This window comes from Pleurodeles waltl, chromosome 4_1 (assembly GCF_031143425.1).
Source record: "Pleurodeles waltl isolate 20211129_DDA chromosome 4_1, aPleWal1.hap1.20221129, whole genome shotgun sequence".
Taxonomy (NCBI): Eukaryota; Metazoa; Chordata; class Amphibia; order Caudata; family Salamandridae; genus Pleurodeles; species Pleurodeles waltl.
Window position 1 is genome coordinate 559,240,654 of NC_090442.1, and position 22,848 is coordinate 559,263,501.

Here is a 22,848-nt window from a genome sequence, read left to right on the forward strand (position 1 = left end):
CTTTTGTCTTGCATTCCCCAGCCTTCTTTTACAGTTCTGCTTTTTTGCCTCAGTGTAAAATTTCTGAGGAGCACTTGTTTCAAGATGGCAAAATCTAGCTGCCTCAAAGGAGGTCTATCTTGAGGTCCTAAACCACTCCTCTATTTAGATGAACTGTTCTCCAACCTGATGGCGGATACATAGTTGTTCTGCATACAGTCACTGAAGCCTAACTGTTTTTGAGTTTACTGAGAATGAATAGGAGAAGCCTTTTCTTTAAAACAAGAGGAAGTGCTAAAGAGGTCTTTTTTTCTGACAACTTCTCCTTACCACTGTATTTCCCATCTCCAATTCTGGAGGTGTGATGATTGCCAGATCTGGTTTAGACAGCTTTCAATAGTTTTTTTATCAACTTAACTTTCAGTTTGTTATCAAATCAGATTTTACAAACTACACAGGGAATACCTTTCAACCCTTTTGTGCCCTTTTCCTAAGTGGGGACATAGAATTAAGTATTCACCACCATCTACGATTACTTAGGGAAACATCTTCAAGGTTTACACAGTGAAATAGCTTTAGGCGTTCATTTCACTATGTGGGCACACTACCCCTATGTAATGTACTAAATTCTTATGTATTAGCACCCTACAGAGTGGGGTTGCAAAGCTCACTTAAGGATGACTTATGAATGCATACCAATTAGGTTTTCCCTTCATGCTAAAGGCATTTTCCTTCCATGCATTTAAACTGCAGACTAGCACTGTGGTGGTCCTAGCAGACATATTTTTGTGTCATATTCATGGGTGCTGTAAGTGTCCACTGCATGCAATGTATGATATTTACCATTCCATGACGAAGGTTCACTTTAGACGTAATTTACAATGAACTCATACGGAAGTTAAATAGGGAGTTTCAATGCACAGAAAATGTTTTAGGGATAAGCATGGGTACTCTACTGTTGGTTTCAGTGATCATGTGCACTGAATTCTAATTCCAGCAAATCTAGACAGGGAAAATCTGTTGAACCACAAAAAATGGGATAATTTCTTACACTGACAGCAGCATCCATCCCCAAAAGAGGAAAACACAGGAGAGGAGAAACACACACTGAAGCCAATGTAAAAAACTTGGGGCCTGATTTAGGTCTTGATGGAGGGAAATACTCCATCACAAATGTGACAGATATCCCATCCATTATATTACAATCCCATTATCTCCTATAGGTATCGTAGGGATCGTAATATGGCGGATGGGATGTCCGTCATGTTTGTGATTGACTATTCTTTCCACCAAGGCCTAATCAGGCCCTAAGTTTAAATGGAACATAGCCAAGTTACACTGCTAAGAAAAGTAAGGCAACATTTTCCTCAGGCATTTCTCGGATGCAACTATCTAGGCATGCCTCTATGCTATTTGACCTCCTGCTGCCCCAACAGCCACAAGCTGGTCCTTATCCATTCTGCATTCAAAGAGTGTTGCTGTTAGTCAGTGATCGATTTTTATTTGCTTTCAAATGGATTCACGATAGAATATGTTTACAAAACAATTGAAAACAATTGATGAGAAAGGGCAAAAGAAAATACAGGATAAGAAACACCAATGGAACAGCTGGTGAGAATACATATCATACAGCAGATAAAGTTTTCCTCAAATGGACTGCACCAGATAAAAAGCTAGCTAAATTAGAGCAGGTCAATACATCCAGTAATACCATTAAAAGAAACAGTGCAGTTCGGTTTGTGCAAACTGTTTATCCGTGAGCAATGGAACAATAAAAAGCTTTCTTAGTATTTATAGAAAGTGCAAAACATAGTAAAGTGTCATGGCCCAAATAGTTGTAACAGCTACAAGGTATAATAGTGGTACCATATGAACTTCCATGTGGAACTGCAAGTAGATGATGTATTATCTTTAATCTAAAACAGACTAAAAGGAACTGATGGTAATCAGACATGATGTATAAGAGATATGTTTCTATTGACGGGGTAGTATGTAGTGGTCAATATGCTTTAACAGACAACTTATCCTTGACCAATAACGTCCTCTCCTTGTCAACCAAATCGCAAAAGCCCTTTAGGGCCAAGTGTAATCCTCTATGACTAGGGTCTCTCGATGATTGCAAAAATTCAAGTCGACCTAACTTGATAAAACAATCTTTTACATAGCTAATCCAATGAATGCTTGTGGCTCGACCAAGAGCCAAACAATCTTTTAATAACAATTGATTTAAACGTTTAGCTGGGCGAAACCACACCAAAGCCCAAAGGAGTAAGGACTGGAACATCAACATGTACTCTAAAAAGTAAATCCCTAATTCTGCATGGATGAGGAAGGATTATACACTCTTGGGGAGGGAGAGGAGTTTCTTTAAAAATTTGTTCTCAAGACCTTGCAGGGAAGACACAATGTTATACCCCAAAAGTTAACTACCATAAACAGCTACAGAAATATTATTTGTTCTGTAAATATCACTCATGGTTTTAAAATGTTTACAGCCCCGCCAAGAGACAAAATTGAACACAGAAACAGTGCTTCTTGTAAACATGTGCCCTATAGCCAATATCAAAGGAGACCAAGACAGGGAAGAATCAAAGAGGATGGGCAAGTAGGAAAATAAAAATATAGAAACACGACTGAGTATTGCCTTTGATGCAGTAAGTCATTGTCTTGGTGAACCACAGGCCTATAACCATGACATGGCACTTGGAAAAGTTTGTGCTTAAGTCAAGACTTTCCATGAATTCTATAAATCGGTTCAGCAAAACCTCTAGACACAGCGCAGTGCACAAAATAAGAACTATATCATCTGCCTATAGCAGAACTGGGGCTGGACAAGAACCGATTTTGGGCTTCTCCCTGCCAACTTCAATCAGTGACTTTTCTATGTTATTAACAAATAATGGTAACAGAAATGGGACCAAAATGTAACCTTGATGAACTCCCCCCGATTAAGTTTAACATGCTCAGTGGATTCACCCACCTCACTAGCTCTCACTGATGCTGTAAGGTTAAAATAAAGGTCTCTCAGGCACAAAATCTAGCTGAAGATTTGCCCCAATCTCCAACATGATAGCCCAAAGTTTCTAGTGAGTGTATACTTAGCAGCATTCAAATACACCTTAAGGAACTGATCACTAGTGCCTAGACCCAGACGAAAACAATACGTAATATCAGTTAGAACATTCTGCTCCAATGCTCATTCAGCAAGCCTATTCAGCAAGATATGACAAATTCTCTTAACTGAGGAGCTAATCAATAAAATGAGCTATAGCAGTTGAGGTCTAAGTGGTTGTCTTCCGTAAAAACAGAGGTAGACCAAGCTTCAAGAATATGCACTTTCAATACTGTATTCAAATAAAACTTTAAAAGGGGAGCCTGAAAATCTATGCTGGACTTAAACAGGTCTAGCAGGACCCCGTCAGGACGAGGAGTCTTGTGGGTGGGGAGTACACATATAGCATTTTGTGCTGCCACTAATGTACAATAACTTCAGTTTGTATCTTAGCAGTAAGGGATGAGGTAGGCATAACATATATCGATTTAGGGTGTTCAACCCTTATACTAGGTAAAATGGTAGACTGCAAGGTAGGTTTGAACAAAGTCCTAAAGAGTAGGTGGTTAACAGTCCCCCAGAACTTAGCACTATTTCTAAGATGACTCACAGCTAGCAACTGCTCCCAGGCTCCTGCTTTCAACACCCTCTTCTGCTCTTCTAAAGCGCTTTTATAGGACGCTTGACCTTCTGAAACCCATTTACAGTCTCTAGGGACAGCCCTGGCTGCCTCTAAGAGGCCTCAATGCACCTTACAGCAATTGGAGTATTTAAAAGACTTTGGATTTTTGTCATTACTCTTGCCCGTCAGCATAGAAGATATGTTATGACAGATAACATCATAATATTTCACCACAACAGTGTATCTTTTAAACAAGAATCACTCTCAGACTGACATTCTCCAAGTAAGTCCCTAAAAAAGACATTGGGGATCACAGTACACCATTTTAAGAACCGTCCCCGGGAAGAAAGGCTCCCATTAAATATGTCGAGGTGAACGGGGCACTTTTAACTATGGCTCCAATAGAAGGTAACTGAAAGGGGATTTTGATTGCTCAATAAACTCCAGATAACCAGAGACTTCACTAAAAATTGGTGCAAAGAGGCAAATATGAAAAATAATCAATGACACTATTAGCACCTCTGCCCGTTTAAGTGGGAATATACCCCTCCAATGAGGTGCCTGAATCAGAGGACAAGGTAGAGACCAAATTGTATTTAGCTAGAAATGTGTTCATATAATCTCCCTCAAGAGTGTGCAAAAAGTGCAAGGAGTAAAAAAAAAAGCACTAGCTATTTCATCAGGCTGGCTGAAACTGTACCCTTGGCAATTCTCAGTGGGTATAGGAATGAGTAACACTCTGCTCCGGAACATTAGGAAACCCTGGGGGGGCCCAAGTCCCTGCAAAGTGCAAAGAGTTAAATAAAACTTGCAGGTGAGATTTTTTATATTTCCTGAAGCACCACATTGCCACAGGAACAAGTTAGGGCTATCTGGTCCCCAGGGCCACATCTCTCATGTGACCAACAGGGCCATCTGTGGGGTGCTTCTCCTCCTGTGCCCATGTCTGAGAGGGATGAATTGCCCAGCCTCTAGTCTCCCACCAGCACTAGTGTGGGGTTGGAAAGGGTCTGTGATGCTGCTCCAGCCCACAATCAGTGTAGATGGAATCAAGGAAGGATGCTGGCTCCACAATGGGTGTTTGCAGGGAGCTTACATGGGCCACTTGGGCCAAAGCCTCCAGAGACCCCTGTAAACAAAATGCTGTTGTGAGTAGTCTGAGTAGGACAAGGACCCCTGCTCCATAAAAAAGAATCATTTTTCCTATGAATGCACATCAAAGGGCCACTATGGAGACAGGATTAGATGATGCCTGGAGTGCCTCATAAGGATTTGCAAATGCTATGTATAGCTTAGATATTCTGCTGTGCCAGTCCTACTATGAGCTCCACTTTAGTTAGTTTATTAACATCCAAATTTCTCCTTGGACATTCAGTTATTGGTCACAGGACAGTTTCACAGGTTAAAGCACATCTAGAGCTTCGGCTTTTGCTCAGAGGCTCTAGGGTATGGGAACCTGTTGATGGACCCTGTAGCTGTGTTTATAGCCTATTGAAAGTACAAAGAAAGATGTATGCTCATATTTCATTTAAACTGTAATGCTTTATTGACTGGCCAAATTGTCAGCTTTCAAAATGTAATTTTATTAAATATCACTTAACTAAATGTAAGCCAATTTTAAGGTGGTTGCTCTTTTAATGTTGTTTCATTGGTTTGTTATGGTATGTGTCTGCTTTTATGTACTTATACATATTTGTAAATTAATGCATATCATCAAGTAGTGAGCTCATAAGTATATTTACGTTTCTGTAAGTAAACCACTGGCTGTACAATGATTTATTGTGTGTTGGGACATTGCATACCTGCAGACTTTGGGTGCTAGTCCACACCATGGCTTGTGCGTAGGCTTTGAAATTAACTTCCTTGCTACCCTGAGAGAGTTAGGTGCTGCTGGGGGTACTTGATTCCCAGTAGACAGATGTTTGCTAATTTATTACTTGAGAAGGACTCACTTCCTTCACAGCTAACAACTCACTTTTTTATGGTGGTGGGGTTTGGGTACCCATTGTGATTGGTGCAGAGCCTGCTCAAAGCTTCTGTGTAGAAAGGGGCTGACTGTAGATTACCCAAATGATATTCAATATGAGCCACAGACGTTAACTGAAAAACAAACGTTAAAGTAGCATTATAGTTACATGTTGAAACGAAATAAGGATTCATGTTCAAAAAACAAAAAAACTAAAACTCACCAGCTATAGTTATAGTTTTAAGAAACTAACTATAGCTTGATCACCATTATGCACTGCTGATGAACTCCGGCATTATATCATAGCCAACACACATGGGGTATCACTTAAATACTCTCTTTTAGGTTTGGAAGAGGGATCAATAAAACAATAACATATCCCAAGAGATCCCACTTATCCTTTATTTCCTCAATAACATTTTTAGGAAATTACTTGTCAACATCTCATGTATCAAAAAATAGTAATTCCTTTAATAATTACATAAAATTATTTCATTTTGTTATAGATCATTCACTCATTTCAAGAAAAATATAAAACCTATTAAACTGTACATTTTATTATTGCGTAATTCATCAGTACCAAACAGAGAATATCATTTATCTCTTCCAATGTTGTTGGTTCATGGCCTGGGGACCTCTAGAAAGGGTCAACACAAACATCCGGGGTGAAATTCTTTCTATATCACCTTTTTTCTGGACTCACAAATATACAATTTGTTCTTTCTGAGAATGAGGTTTGTGCTCTAAATAGAATGGACCATGTTCTTACAAGGTTTGTTACGGAAGAACAAACCTAGTAAGTAAGTAGCAGATTTTGTGATATATTGTTGTCTTACATATTATGTGACATATTGAAGGACATCATTGGTTGACATGTCAAATTATATCATTCTTGACACTGATATGTAGATTACTCCATATGCACTTACAGCAAATTAAAAAAGAAGGTTATTAGTAAAGGGCTTATAGTCATGTACAGCAGAAAGTTACTGTGTGTACATATGTGGGGCCATAGAATGGAAATAGCATATGTTCTAGAGGGAAGTGTGCCTGTGCGTGTAGAAACATTTATGGTCCTCTGTTTATAAAATGTGGTTGGCCACCCATTGTGGAGGTGGGAGTAGGGGCGGGCCATAGGCCAGGCCCTGTGGTCAACACCTACAAGGGAAGTTGATTGAATATTATAAAAAAAAAACAAATGAAAATCACTGAACGCTGCAAATTATAAATTGAGGTAGTTATGTATGTTATTTACATATTACCTCAATGGTATAGTTAGGTATGGTAATAAAAACTGGAAAACAAACTTTAAATGGCATATTAGTTAGATGTTCAAATAAGGTAAACACTAAAGGTTTAAAAAAAAAAGAATGTTGACATTTACCAGTAATAGTTTACAGATTTATTATAAATTAAACCACTGCTGTGTACTTCTTATGACTTCATATATTACATCACCCATGGCATATTAAATTACATCACTGATGACATCATTGGTTAAAAAGCATCCAAAAAAATTTAAAAACTGAAAAAAATGTTTCAGGAGAACCACAAAAAATGAGAAAAAATAAATAGTTTGTCAAACAATTCCAACCATGTTTTATGTCAAAAACATTAAACACATACATCAATAAAAATAGAAATAAGACTTAGAATATCAAAGATAAAAGAAAACATACAAAAATGGTTTATTGAAACAAGCAGACTCAATATTAATAGTGGCACACAAAACTGCACCGGAGGTCTACAGAAAGGCAAGTGATATTCAAATCAACAGCGCTAAAAGCAAGATCATAATAATGAGTTGAAAGTGTCAAAATAAAGGGGCTTGGTGCTTGTCAAAAATGAAGCTTGGAAAGAGTAAAATCAATTAATATCTGGGTATTTGATTTAATGAATGAAGGAACTATTCTGATCATTTCAGTTCCTAGAAGACTGCCAGGTCTGCATTGAAATCTACGTTTTGTAAGTTATTACGAAAAATGAACAATCCAAATCTGTTAGCTGCATGTAACGTTGTAAATACCAAGCTAATGCCAAGTTTGATGTATGGACCATTGACGTTTAGAGATCTCCTTGAGGTTTGACTGGATCAGGCCCAAAAGAAGTTCTTCTGCTCAGTGTTTGCCATCCCAAATTAGTCTCCAGTGTATTGTCTTCGACTGAAATTCCACTTACCAATGCAAAGCTTGATATTAAAAGTGTGTTCCTTTGCATACAATTTGAAAGTGAAAAGTGTACTTAGTGGCTTGTTGAAACATGTAATTTGGCATATTCTCTCTAATGAAAAGTTTAAGTGTCATGAATTCGATGAAAGCCTCAATTGAAGTCTTGAAGACAAAGGATCTATGGGTAAGTGTCCTGCCATTCAAAATGATAGGCACAATTTTAACGAAACAGGCAAGATTAATTTTGAGAGACCTGGATGTTGAAGCTGTTAACAATCTGGCTTTTATAATTGCTGCTCCTATTCAATAGAGCCCAGAAAGTATCTCAAAATTCTTGGACTTTTTATTGAAATGCCACATGAAAAACCTTTTACTTTGGCTAAAGAGTGGCATAATTCCTTTAAAGAGTACTATTTTGTGCATCTGATCGACACAATGGATCTGGTGTGCAGGCTTTGTGGGGCATCTGCATTTGTGATCCACTACTGAATTATAGATGGTGCTGACTGTGCATGGTTTTGTTGCAGCTCCATATAAGATAGTGCAGGGAAGCAATTACACTCACAATCACATAATGTGGGAGAGGGAAGTACAAAGGGATATGTCCACTTCACTTGCTGGAGCAAATCAATGATAAAAAAGAGTGGAACCCTATAACAGTCAGTATGAAAAATGAAGCTTCAGAAAGATTTTTAAGGGACACTTACCCACGAGTATTTACTAGTGGCATGCTTCATCATCAGTTCGTCACTCCAGGTACCTAATGTATTGGAGTGGGCTCAACCTTCACAAGGAGGGAGCCCTTCTAAGATTTTTTCAGGTTTGATGGGGTATGTGTTTAAAGTGATTACATTTACCTTCAACTTCTAGAATGGCACAAATAGACAACACAATAAAGCAAAAGGTAAAGAAAAATAGTATAATAGTTGAAGCGAAAATAGAACTTTCAGACTAAAGAAACCAGTGCAATAAATAAATATATTGAATATATCTCGTAAAAAAAAATGCCTATACTTTTTAAGTATGTGTAAACTATGTCTTAGAAATGTTGCATTGAAATTTAAATGTATATCAAAAATACTAAAAATTAAAAGAAACAATTTTACAATGAATCCTAATACATAAAATATGAAGATTAAATATGTAAATTAAAAAATTTAACATTTTCGTGTTAAAAACTCGAAAAACTTATGCCATAGTCTATCGTATAACAACTAAACAAAAAATGTATATGCATAGACCTACACCTTTTTAAATTAATTTAAACTTTAAAATTGTTTCTTAGTTTTAAAATAATTTAATGTCAATAGATTATGTTAAAAATCTGTTATTTTGTGATGAAAAATCTAAAATAATTAACTGCTAACCTGCAGAGTCACCCACATCCAAGAAAAAATAGGCTACAAAATAATTAAAAAGGTTACCAAAACATGCTGGAATAGTTAAAATGAAAATAGGATTGTCAGACTAAAGAAAACAATGTAATAAGTAAATATATTAAATATATTTAGTAAAAAATCCTCTACATGTCAAATATATGTAAATTATGTCTTTAAAAGGTCTTTTTGTATTTTAAATGTATAACAAATATACTAAAATCTAAATGAAATGGGGGGTGTGGCCAGCAAGATAGCTGAGTAGCTATGCACACTTGGGGCGCTGCGGGGGGCGACTAAAATCATGTAATCCTACCATCCCAACTCCATCTCTACACCAAAAGGGAATGTATTTGCTGCATGGACACTAACGGTGGCCGTAGGTGGGTTGGGTTCCTTAGGAGAACCAAGAGAGACAAGTGGAGATTTGCTTTCCCAGCGGCTGCAGCATTGATTCCGCTAACATGGTGGCTGCTGGGAGTTAAATGCAGCCTGTAACTCAACAAGGGAGGATTCAGAAAACCTCAAATGCCGCAATAACCTACAATTTGTGGGATTCCCAGAGAGGTTGGAGGGTATCAATGCAGTGGCTTTTCTGGCCCTTTGATTGAGAAAGACTCTCACTGCTGACCAGTTTTCCTGTTGCTTTAAACAGAACAAGCAGGCAGAGCACAGGGAGTGAGAACTCCCTGAGGGGCCCCTCCATGACTGATGATTTTTAGTTTCCTGAATTTCCAAGACAGCAACATGATCCTGAGGGAAATCAGAAGCCAAGAAGAAATCTGACATGATAGCTCAAAAATCCTTGTATTCCAAGACTACCCATGTGAAGTTCAAAAACACCATTGTACCTTTGACTTCCTAAAGACCAAGCTATGGAACTTACAATTGCAATATATGCTCCTTTTCCCTGCAAAGCTTAAGGTCATTTATCAGGGTGAAGGCTCTTTTTTTCCACTCACCAGAGCAGACATGGGCATAGATTGAGGAAGACCTGAGACTGTTGGGTGGAGAAGGAGGCTGTGCTCACTGCAGGAGGAAGGGTCTCGACAAATAGACAGACAAAGGGACTGGGGAAAAGGCCGCTTGGTGGTGCCTGGCAGAAAAGGGGTTCAGTGGAATGGAAACCCACACCAGGGGGGGCCGACGGCATACCTGGACACTGATGGGGAACATACCTCAGCAATTAAAAAAGAACAGATGCAGCCGAACCCCGGATGATCACTCGTCCTACTCCGTGGGAGAAAGATATGTAAAAGGCTCTGATGGACCACACTCCCAGGTGGTTGTAATCACCTCCCTGAAATGTGAGTCACTGAAATACTCAACCATCATAGTGGACCGCGTCCCAGACCACGCATGAAGTGGGTATTAGTTGGTATAATAGGCCAGTGCCAGAAAAGACATGGGAGACTAACTCCATGATCCCCAGAACCCCCTGGATGAACGATGGGTGAACTTTAGTACATTATCACAAGACAACAGTACCTAAGCGGCCGGTGGTCCAGGTTAATATATTTTCAATGGGGAAATGTGTTTGATGGAGGTTGTGTGGGCTACAGACTTCTCCTACTCTCCTTGCGAGAAGTTCAAAATAGTAATGTGGGTTTACCCTTGTGAGGGACAGCGGGGGTCGGGGAGGAGGAAGGTGGAGGGATGGGTTTGTTCTTATTTGTAAAGTTTGTTCACAGCCAGATGTGGTCCTCCTCCAGGAGACACAACTAAAGGGGACACATTTTTGCTTCTTAGGAAGGGGGCCATACACCACACTGGCACACATGGGTTACACTTCAGCATACAGGGGCATTGCCATGCTAATAAACGAAAGTGTATATGCCCCGTCATGACTGCAGGTGCCCACAATGGCTTAACTCACTGACTCCTAGAGGCGACATCCTCCTTGCACGTAGTGAGTGGGAATTTTAAGAATTTCATGGTCATTGACCTTAATTGGTGAGGGACCCTGATACTACCCCCTCATACCATACCCCTGGCCAGATTCACAGCTATGATGGGCCTGTCTGACCTATGGAGATGTACCCAATAGGCAGACTTCTCAAGGGCACATAGGGTCTTCTCTAGGCTCATCTATGTGTTTACCTTGCAGGGGAAGTGGAGTTGCTGGAATACCTGTCTAGAGGCCTATCAGATCATTCTCCTCTTTTGATTATAGTGGGTCAGAGGTCAGGACAAGGGAGCACTGCATTGAAATTGAATGCATGGAAACTGCTAGACCAGTAATTGACAACTGGGCTTCGCGTAGATCTTGAGCTCTACTTTGCAGAAAATAAATGTTTGGTCACCTCAAAGATAACATTGTGGGAGGCATTTGAGGTGATTCTGTGAAACAACGCACACTACTTGATTGTGGGGACGAAATGAAAAAAATAACAGAGCTTGAAGGCCTTGAGAACCAGTTCTCACAGTTGGCGAGTGCACCTGGGGCCACAATTGACCCCCTTATTCTCAGACCACTTGTGGTGCTGCGGAATAAGTATCACAATCTGGCACAGAAGAGAATAAAGAAACAAATGCTGGTCACACTACCGCACCTGTATGAGGCATAAGGTGGGTAAGCTCTTAGCATGGATGCATAGGAGTGAAATAGAGGCCAGATAGGTGAAGATGATTGTTTACCAGGCAGGGGCCTGCTTGGATACGGATGAGCACAGAGTGGATGAATTTGCCCACTACTACGCAGCATTTTACAAGGTCTGCCCTTCGCATGGCGCGGTCCACTTTGAACAGTACTTGGTCAAGGTTGCTACCCCACGGTTGGAGGTGGAGTCCCAGGAGGCTCTTGAGAGTGACATTTCCATAACAGAGGTCCTGGCAGCCAATGCCAAACTGAGGACGGGTAAGACTCTGGGGCCCAATGGGATCCCAGTCTAGCTCTATAAACTCTATGTTGGCCTTCTGGGACCCTATTTGCTTAACCTATTTTGTAAAGAGCAGGGGGCCCTACAACTAGATCTTAGACAAACCACTATCATGGTGATACTCAAGGATGGTAAACCATGGGAAAGGGGTGAGTCATATTGTCCAAACTCGCTATTCAATATTGAAGTTAAAAACCTTTCCACAATTCTAGCTACAAGGCTTTCGGCAAATTACTACCCTCTTAATACAAATGGATCAGTCTGTTATTTTTGCCCACGGTGTTTTGCCCAGTTGGTCAACACAAACAAGGCATTCGATGCAGTGAACTGACCCTTTCTCAATCAGCCATCATGAAAATTTGGGCTCGGGCCACGATACAGGAAATGAGTAGTACTCCTATACCCCCAGTGGCAGCAGTAAGGGTAAATGGGGCGTTGTTGCCTTAGTTCCCTGTAGATAGGGTCACCCGACTCCTATTCATGCTGACCATTGAGTCCCTGACATGTATAGTAAGTAACCATCCCAGGATCATTGGTTTTAAACAGTTGACCAGCGATGGTGTAGAGGAGAAACTCTCACTCTACGCAAACAACATCCTCCTCTACATCACTAAACCAGCGATAACGATCTCGGTGGTCCTCTAAGAGGAGAACAGTGCCCACTTGGGGTATACAATTAACTGGGAGAAGTTGGTGCTCTTCAATCCCCCGGGACAGGTGGAAGGGTACTTGTTTTCTTATCGATTAGTAGTGGCAAAAGACAGCTTTAAATACTTAGGGATCTTTATGATGCCACAGTGAGAGCTCTGTTACTGTAAAATCCTGGGTAGGGTTATAGAATATGTACAGAAAGATGCAAAGAGATGGAGAGGGCTGTCCATGACCCTGCTGGGGTGCACAGCCATTTTCAGGATGATCACGCTCCCTAATTTGCTTTACGTACTTCAGAACACATACTAATAACCCTATAGATGTTTACCAAAATACAGAGGGAGATGCAATCCTTACTATGAAATAAGGGTCACCCCAGGATAGCATTAAGAATGCTACAATGTAGTTCATACAATGGGACAATAGTCCTCCCTGACATAGAAACATACTTCTTGGCAGCACACTTAATAAACATAAATGATTGGATCTTCGCATCCCAGGACCATTTGACCTTCTGACTAGAGAGGGCGAAGGTTGAGACACAATCATATTTGCATTACCTCTATGGTGGGAAAGAGACTAGTCAGCAATTGCCAGCAACCCAAGTGGCGTTATTGGCTTTGCACAAAGCATCCAAAGCGGTTGGAATGACACATTAATTCATCAGGGAAATGTCCTTGTGGTGATGGATCTGGCTTAGCAAGCTGGGGAAACTGGAGATTTCAGGCCTGGGCCACAATTGGATCTCCAAAGTGTGGGACTTGTTAGAAAATGGTGCTACTATGCCCTTCCTATCCTTTCAGTAGGAATATCACCTACACCCCAGTCAATATTTGAAGTATGCACAGTTGCGCCGTGCTTAGCGGGCGGAGGGGCTGGTAGTGACTGAGATTGCGGAATATGCACCCTTCGAAGGGTGAATACTGATGGAAGAACTGGGGAAGGGTCCAGTCTCTTTAACATACAAGACTTTGAATAACAATTATGACAGATTATGGCAGGCTGGGAGTGTGATAGGAAGAGGATGTGGGGAAGATGGGATAACATTGACTGGGAGGCAGCACTGATGTTCCTGAGAGAAGCAGCCATTCAGTCCTGACTACTCCTGATACAGTCCTCCTAAGGGCCTACTACGACCCTACATCCCCTGTCTGTGCACACTACCAGAATGATGAGGGGACCTTCTTCCATACACTGTGGGGCTGCCCACACATTCAAGCATATTTGGTCACCATCATAGGGAGACAAGTGCTATACTGGAGATCACAATACCACCTGAATAGAAATACATCCCCCTGGGAATTCTCAATGTTTTTGATGTTCACATGCTAAAATACTGTTTAGTGGCCTGGGTCTGGTGGTGGCCAAGAGAGATGTGGCTAGGCTACAAGGGGAGGGGGGCACAGGAGATTCTGACTGTACAAGAATGGAGGCGTGGGATGGACATGTACATGGCCCCGGAGAAAGAGAGAAAGTCACCTCCAATAGCAGGGGATGTCCCCTAAAATTCCACAAGATATGGGAAAGCTGGCTATGATATTACAGACTAGGGCCATCACAGGGAGGGGCTGGACCTTCATCCCACCTAGACACTGACTAAACTGTAAACTATAGGATGGGGGAAAACATCTTGCTATGACTGTCTTTTGTGCTTTCTTCCACTTCTCTTTGAAAATTGCGCTATTGGCACATTGCAATAAGGACACTGTGTTGTACTCCCTGTGTGTTTATATTGATACCAGTACATGTTGGGCATCTTTGTGCACTGTTTTGTTTTTCAAACTAAAAAAAAGACATTTAAAAAAACATAAATTGAACAATTTTAGATTTTTTTTAATACGTAATACAAATGAAGAATACAAATGTAAGTTGAAAAATGTTAAATCTTTGTGTTCAAAACTGGAAAAACATAAGACATGCACAATAGTATCAAAATAAATAATAATAATGTATTGACATACATCTTTTCAAAATCATTAAAACTTCAAAAATTGCTCAAATTCATTTTCTATTCAATAAACTTGAGAATAAGCTATTATGTGTTAAAGAGAAAATACATGTGAAAAAGTGAAAAATAAGTAAGCAATGTATAAACTATCTTTCTCTATGATTACTAAGTAAACTAGTAATACTTGTAATTCAAACCTATTTATTCCTTATCTAACCAAATACGGAATATTTTCTTAAAGTTACATATTATTTTCATTACAAATGTAACCATTTGAGATGAAGGGCCTTACAACCCTGGCGGTCAAGGCCGCCAGGGTTGTTTTGGCGATTGCACCGTCAACAGGCTGGCGGTACAATTAGCCTCATTATGACTATGCCGGGACCGGCGGTTTACCCCCATTGTTGTCCCAGCGGTTTTAATCCTCCAAGGCAGCGCTGCTTGCGGTGCTGCCCAGGGGATTACGAGTCCCCTTCCCGCCAGCCTGTCCATGGCGGTAGAGACCGCCATGGAAAGGCTGGTGGGAAGGGGAGTTGCGGGGCCCCTGGGTGCCCCTGCACTGCACATGCACTTGGCATGGGCAGTGCAGGGGCCCCCATGCACAGCCCCACACTGCCTTTCACTGTCTGCACAGCAGACAGTGAAAAGCGCGATGGGTGCAGCTGCACCCGTCGCACGGCCGCAACACCGCCGGCTCCATTAGGAGCCGGCTCCCATGTTACGGCCGACATCCCCGCTGGGCCAGCAAGCGGAAATTCTGTTTCCGCCGGCCGGCCCAGTGGGGATGTCAAAATGGGTCCGGCGGGAGTGCGGTCGCATTGGTGGCTGCTCAGCGGTCAAACCTGGCTGCCTGCCAAGGTTGTAATGAGGGCCAAAGTGTTGAACTTTAGAGTGGGGGATGCAAATTCCTGTTTCCACACTTCAACCTAACTACTTTGGCAAAACTGTTAGACTTTGGCTGCTGGATATACTATACCTACCCAAAAATTTAGCCACATTGGGGAAAACATTTGACTTTGGGGGCAGGGTTGGATTTACTATTCTCACTCGAAATTTAGCCACAGATGGGAAATAACTGGATTTTATATTATGGGTTAAGAGGTTAAGATGCCCGCTCCAAACTTGATTACCAAGGTGGCGGTCCCAAAAAGGCAGCCATGGCAGCAGTCCTCAGACCACCGTTTTAGGATGTTTACAGGCAGAACTGGCGCCAGCGAAGCCAAAGTGCTGACTGCCAGTGGCGCAGCAGTCTGCTATCCTGGCGGTCCGTACTCTACTGGCAACAGTGCCTCTGCCAACCACAGAGCCTATTACAAGCACATAGTCAACATGGCGGTCCGTTTGCAGCAGTTAGCCAATGGTGGTCGACAACCGCAGTACACGTTCAGCAGAGGAACAGACAAGTGGCCAAAAAACAATACAGCTGACAATAATGGGTCCAGTGGACTCACCTGCAAATCACACTATAAAACTCACCCCTTCACAGACCATGATCCTTTGCATCTCCACTGCAACCAAGATTTGATTTTGTCCGGAGAGATAAACCACCCCTTTTTTCACTATCCCTTAAACCCCTTTCAAACAATTTTCTCTAAATACTCCCCCTTTTTCTTTGTAAGTAACACTCTCTCATCCACTTTGATTCCCCACCATGTCACGTCTCAAAAATCCCCATATCTCAGAGGATGAGTTGAGACTCATAGTGAACAAAATCATAAGAGTAGATCCACAATTGTTTGGAGTCCACATCCAGCACACACCTCTCAGTAGGAAAATGGAACTGTGGCAAAAGGTCCTCAACAGAGTGAATGCTGTAGGCACCACCGTGCGCACAAATAAGGACATTAGGAAGAGCTGGAATGACCTGAGGGGCAAGGTGCGTTCCCTGGCCTCCAGACAACAGATGAAGGCCAACAAGACTGGTGGTGACCCTCCCAGTGCCCCATTACAACACTTTCCCTGGGAGGAGAAGGTATTGGCCATCCTGCATCCTGAGGGCTTGACAGAAATACAACACAAAAAATGTTGCAAAATTGCAATGTCCTGCATGCTCACAGCTAAGCTTTTGCCACTTGTTTTTTATTGATTTTACCAACATTTAATACCCAGAAAATCTGAGATGAAAGAATCTCAATATGTACTGTTGGACCTAACATCATAGCTGCCAAGGCCCATCACATGCCATAAGTTTGATGGTCTCTGTAAGTGTATCAATATCAGAAAATCATCCCAGGACTCATTGTATGTCTCAACATGTAAATGTATGCTCCTACCTAAATGTAGTCTAGCTACAGATATGTAATACCCAACATTTGTCAATTTTGGGACATAGGGAGAGTGGCGTGACTCCAATTCCCAGGAGGCCCTGTTTCTGTGACTCCAACCACCATCCCAGTGTTCACTTGCTCAAATAAACCTGTTTGTAATCTCTCAAATGCTCTTCACTCACCTCGCAGTATACCATTTGTCAAGTGTTGAGAAGTAGAGGGAGTGATATGACTGCAGCTCCTAGCTGGCCCTGCTCCTGTGACTCCACCCAGTAGCCCAGTACTCACTTGCCCAACTACACCTGCTTGTTTTCCCCCAAATGCTATTCAGTCACTTGGGAGTATACCATTTATCTAGTGTTATTTAATGTGGGAAGTAGAGGGAGTGACCTGACTGCAACTCCCAAGATGCCCTACATCAGTGACTTCAACCACCAGCCCCGTGATCACTTTCCCAAATACACCTGTTTTTCATCTCTTATAAGAAGTTCATTCACCTGGGATGATACCATTTGTTTAGTGTGTGATGTAGCGGGAATGACCTGACTACAGCTCTCAGGAGGCCCTGTATCTGTAACTCCAACCACCAGCCCAGTGTTCACTTGCCCAAATACACCTGTCTTATCTCTCAAATTAAGTTTACTCTCCTGATAGTGAGCAATATGCAAATCATGCTCAACTCAGAGACGTGCCTGTCTACTTACCTCCATTTTCACCTGGTATGCCAAGATTAAACTATTGAGGACAGGAATGACACCTTACCAAGCGTGTGCACCAGTATTTCTAAGGGTTTAAGCTGGATCAGCAGATTGGTAGTGGCAGCAAACGCATTGACATAGCTTTGCACAGATGATGACTGCAGGTACATATACAACAAAGTTGTATGTTTTCTCGCATCTCAATCATCTAGTCCTCTGAATGGTCAAATGCACATGTTGCCTCTCCACTGTGTTTACTTCACTGTTGGTAAGATGACATTTTCATTCCCTCATCCAAAGTGTAAATGATCAACACATTTAATGAGCTGCTTGAGTCTAATTGTTTAGGCAATTTTCACACGTCTTGTCATATACTCCAATACCATGGTAACATGGCACAATAGGCTAGCCTACCACATAAGAATGTCCAATGTCTACTTCATGTAACACAAAAACATTGGAGGTGGATGTCACAGTTCAACCTATAACAATATACTCTCTTTTTCAACAGGTCGAGCTGGCATGGCCCTGGGCAGACCTCGTCCAACGACCAGACTCTGACTCAACCCCCGTGATTAAGCCCTCCGTGATGACAACAATCCTGGACTGGTGGATGTGGAGGACGGTCCTGGCACATCTTGGCAGCCTGGTAAGATGGCAACAGTGAGACTCACTGTGCCAAACAACAACACTTCCCAGCCCTGTTGCATCAACATCACAGGTAACAATGCACCCCAACCTGTGTACCTAGCACAGTTTCAACCATCTTGTGCTCCTCAGTTCTGGATTCCGAGGTGCAACCCAACACTCGTGACACTGAGGGTCCAGGTCTGAGTTGGAGAAGGTACACTGCGCCAAGGGCACAGGCTCATGCATGTAGGGTGTGTGGGAGGGATGCTGTGGACCAGCAGACTGAGACCACTGGGGCTGTTGTCGACCAAGATACTATCAGCCACGTCTTGGGGGTCCATCAGAAGTCCCAAGGACTGATGGTCCAGGTGTTACCTGAACTCCAGGAAATGAAACATCAGTGGGACATGATCCAAAAATTGGATGACCACAATTCCTAACAGGGGTGCTGAGGGGCATCACACAACCATGAGGAGGGCTATTCTACCACCATCCACCCCTTCCTATGGCCCACTATCGCAAGCCTGAGTACATCTGTGGCAGCCGCAGGAAGGAAAACCCTGCCAGAAGCACAACCACTCTCAGGCACCCCTGCCTGTGCAGCAGCTCACCCCCCTTCACAAGTGGGGGTGTCCATGCAAGAATCTATGAGGTGTGGCTGACAAGACACCCACCACTGCCAGAAAGAAACTTCTTCCTTGCTGTCCTCCTTTGTCTGTTACACATACACTCCGTGGACTGATCTTGAACGACATTACAGTTCCAATGGGAGGAGTACTCTGGACTTTGAACTTGCAATGGTGTGGCATTTACCCCAATGATTTGATTCACCATGACTGACGCATTCACTTTATATTTTTGTTTTTTTTCTGTTGCAAATGTATTTTCTGTATTAGCATTGTAATAAATTCACCTGTCACAAACTTATTGTCTGCTGTCTTAAATTTCATATTTAGCTATGTAGATATGTAAGACCATGTGGACCATACGATGAAGTAGCAAACTAATTGTGCAACCAGGAATATGTTGCATGTACACAATGTCCAGCACAGGATTACAACCATTACACATCAACACACACATACACATATCTTGTTTCAGAAGAAATTGTATTACATTGTTTAGCACATGGGGTATCAAAATGTCAGAAACACAGAAATTCAGACATGACCATATCAGACTATAGGTCGTAAAATGTACTGGTAAAGACCCCCAGAACATTGTAGGAATGTACATATCAGACATTGTCCTGTAAAATAGGCAAAAATTGATAGGGTTGATGTTTTCAGCTGGAGCCCGATCTCCTAGCTCTGAAAAGGAATTCCACCTCATAGAATGTAACACCCAGATTGATGACAGTTCAACAGCTCCTGATCATGGAGTCATTACAATCTAATGCTACTGCATCTGGTGGTATGACACAAACCAATATCATTGATATGCCACAGAGACTGTGGCCTAAATGATGACACACATTAACAGATACAAAAAGTTCAGACAAAAAGAGTGTTTTGCCAATGTGAAGGGGAACTGACATGAGTTTGGCCTACAATAACATTTTTACTGACCACATGATGACACACATTATGGCCATCACACAACAATGAACACATCTGACTGAGTCTTCTGCACTTCCATCCTATCACTATGCAAGCTGTCTTGACACAGGTCTTTTACACCCAGTGTTTGTGAAATACATTCCCAGGCACAATCCATGTCCAATTTGTATGTCCCAATAGCACATTATACCTGCCAATGCCACACCTCTAAAATGCCCAAATGAAGATCTCATGGTAAAGGTACCAGAACAAAGAACAAAACAAGGAGTATAGTTATGAAGCCATAAATATGGCACAAGTCCCATAGCAAACCTCTGGAGAACAAAGTCCGTTAGAAAAATCTGACACAAAGGTGGTCATTAAGAGCCTAGCGGTCTTATGACCTCCAGGTTTAATGCAGTGGTATCACCACCATCAACAGGCTGAGGGTAATGACCGCCAAATAATGTCCATGGCGGTGATCCCTCCCATAGACAGCCAATGTAGCACACCAACCGCCAGCATGGTATGAACACCGAACATGGAGGTAGCCACCTAGAGGCAGGGGAAAGACAAAGATCTGCCCACCATATTATGACATAGCACACTGCCATGATGTCCGGGGCAGTAACAACGACACCAAAAGCCTGGTGGAAACACATCATATAAAAGGAGACACTCACCTCCAGGGACACACAGGAGTACGTGGCTGCCATGGAACCATAACTGCAAGTCTTCCTGATGCCGTACTACGCCATGGCCACCCTAGAGCACCAATGCCGATGAAGACAACGACAATGAGTACAGCTGCCTAGCACACAAGGGAAGGAGAGGGGGGGAAAGTGGCACACACACCTACAACACACACCATACACTCACCCAGAACCAGATGCACAGGAAAATAACAGTAACAGAACCCTGGAGTAAAGAAACCCAGGGCACATACACAATTCCAGCCACTGTATTCCTGTTGTATGAATATGTAAAATGCAAAAACATACACAACTACAGAAAGAAATACATGCAGGCCCAAAGGCCAGTCAAAAGTCTCTAATACCCACAGGGCAAAGTCCAAGCCCCAACCCTACTCCTGACAACAACAGGACTCAGCTGTTCTGGGGCATCATGTTGGATATGGGTGGGCACCTCAGGAGGCAGAGGTGTTTGCGGGGTGCACCCATTGGGAGGGGGCTTTCTGCCCACTGGTTCTGGAGGGGCCTGCCTGCCCACTGGTTCTGGAGGGGGCTCCCTGCCCACTGGTTCTGGAGGGGGCTGCCTGCCGGGAAACATCCTTTTTTACGACTTTTTTTTTTAAGAAAGTCGTGGTTAACGAAAGCGCAACAACGCTTTTTTTAACCACGACTCAGTTTTTTTGTGCCTTAACTACGTATGTTCTGAACAACGAACATGCGTGGTTAAGGTACAAAGAAGGGAGTTGGCGAAGGTAAGTGGTGGGTTTAGGTTTTGGGGAGGGGGTGGGGGGTCAGGGGGTTTTAGGTTTTGGGGTGGGGTTGGTGGGGTGGGGCGTTTTTGGTTTTGGGGAGTGGGTGGGGGGTCAGGGGGTTTTAGGTTTTAGGGTAGGGTTGGGGGGGTGGGGCGTTTTTGGTTTTGGGGAGTGGGTGGGGGGTCAGGGGGTTTTAGGTTTTAGGGTGGGTTTGGGGGGGTGGGTCGTTTTTGGAGAGTGGGTGGGGGGTCAGGGGGTTTTAGGTTTTGGGGTGGGGTTGGGGGGGCGTTTTTGGTTTTGGGGAGTGGGTGGGGGGTCAGAGAGTTTTAGGTTTTGGGGTGGGGCGTTTTTGGTTTTGGGGAGTGGGTGGGATTCAGGGGGTTTTAGGTTTTAGGGTGGGGTTGGGGGGTGGGGCGTTTTTGGTTTTGGGGAGTGGGTGGGGGGTCAGGGGGTTTTAGGTTTTGGGGTAGGATGGTGGTGTGGGGCGTTTTTGGTTTTGGGGAGTGGGTGGGGGGTCAGGGGGTTTTAGGTTTTGGGTGGGGTGTTTTTGGTTTTGGGGAGTGGGTGGGGGGTCAGGGGGTTTTAGGTTTTGGGATGGGGCTGGGGGGGTGGGGTGAGGGATGTAGGGTGAATGGTGCCTATTGCTGATGATTTTATCAGGAATGTCTTTACAACAAAATATCGTTGTTAAGGCATTCGTGGTAAAATCATTAGTAGTAGCAACGAGATCGGTGTTCCGACCTCATTGTTAAGGCAGTAGTTGTTTTTGAAGTCGTTGTTTTGTCGTACAATCCTGCCTGCCCACTGGTTTTGGAGGGAGCTGCCTGCCCACAGGTTATTGATGTTGCTCTTTAGCCTCTGGTTCTGGGTGCTGCTCCTTGGCCTCTGATTTGGGATGCTGCTCCTTGGCCTTTGGTACCGGATGATGCTCCTTGGCCTCTGTTTTGGGATGCTGCTCCATGGCCTCTGGTTCTGGATGGGGCTCCTTGGGCACAGTTTTGAGTGAGGCCTCCTTGGCCATGGTTTTGAGTGGGACCTCCTTGGCCTTGTATTTTTGTGGGGCCTCCTTGGCCTTGGATTTTGTTGGTGCCTCCTTGGCCAGGGGTTTTTGTGGGGCCTCCATGGCCAGGGATTTTTGTGGGGCCTCCTTGGCCTTCAATATTTGTGGGGCCTCCTTTGCCAGGGATTTTGTTTAGGCCTCCTTGGCCAGGGAGTTTTGTGGGGCCTCCTGGGCCAGGGATTTTAGTGTGGCCTCCTTGGCTTGGATTTTGTTGGGACTTTCTTGGCCTTGGAGTTTGTTGGGGCCTCCTTGTCCTGGGATTTGGGTGGGGCCTACTTGGTCCTATCCATGGTCTTGCCTGTCTGTTTGGGAGGGAACGCCACGTTAGCCCTCCGTTTTGGGGGGGAGGAGTGTCCTTGGTGCAGGGGGCAGTCATTTCACTCATGTGCCCCTTAGTCGCAGCTGGAGACTTTGGGGGTAGAGCTGTGTTAGACTGGGTACTTGAGGTATTGGGCTGGGGTGGTGGGACCTTCCTCTTATGGGCAGGACTGGGGGAGGGGGAAGGAAGCGGTCGAGGCAGACAAGAAAAAGCTTCTTAGGGACAATGGGGCGGGATGTTGGAGGAGGGAT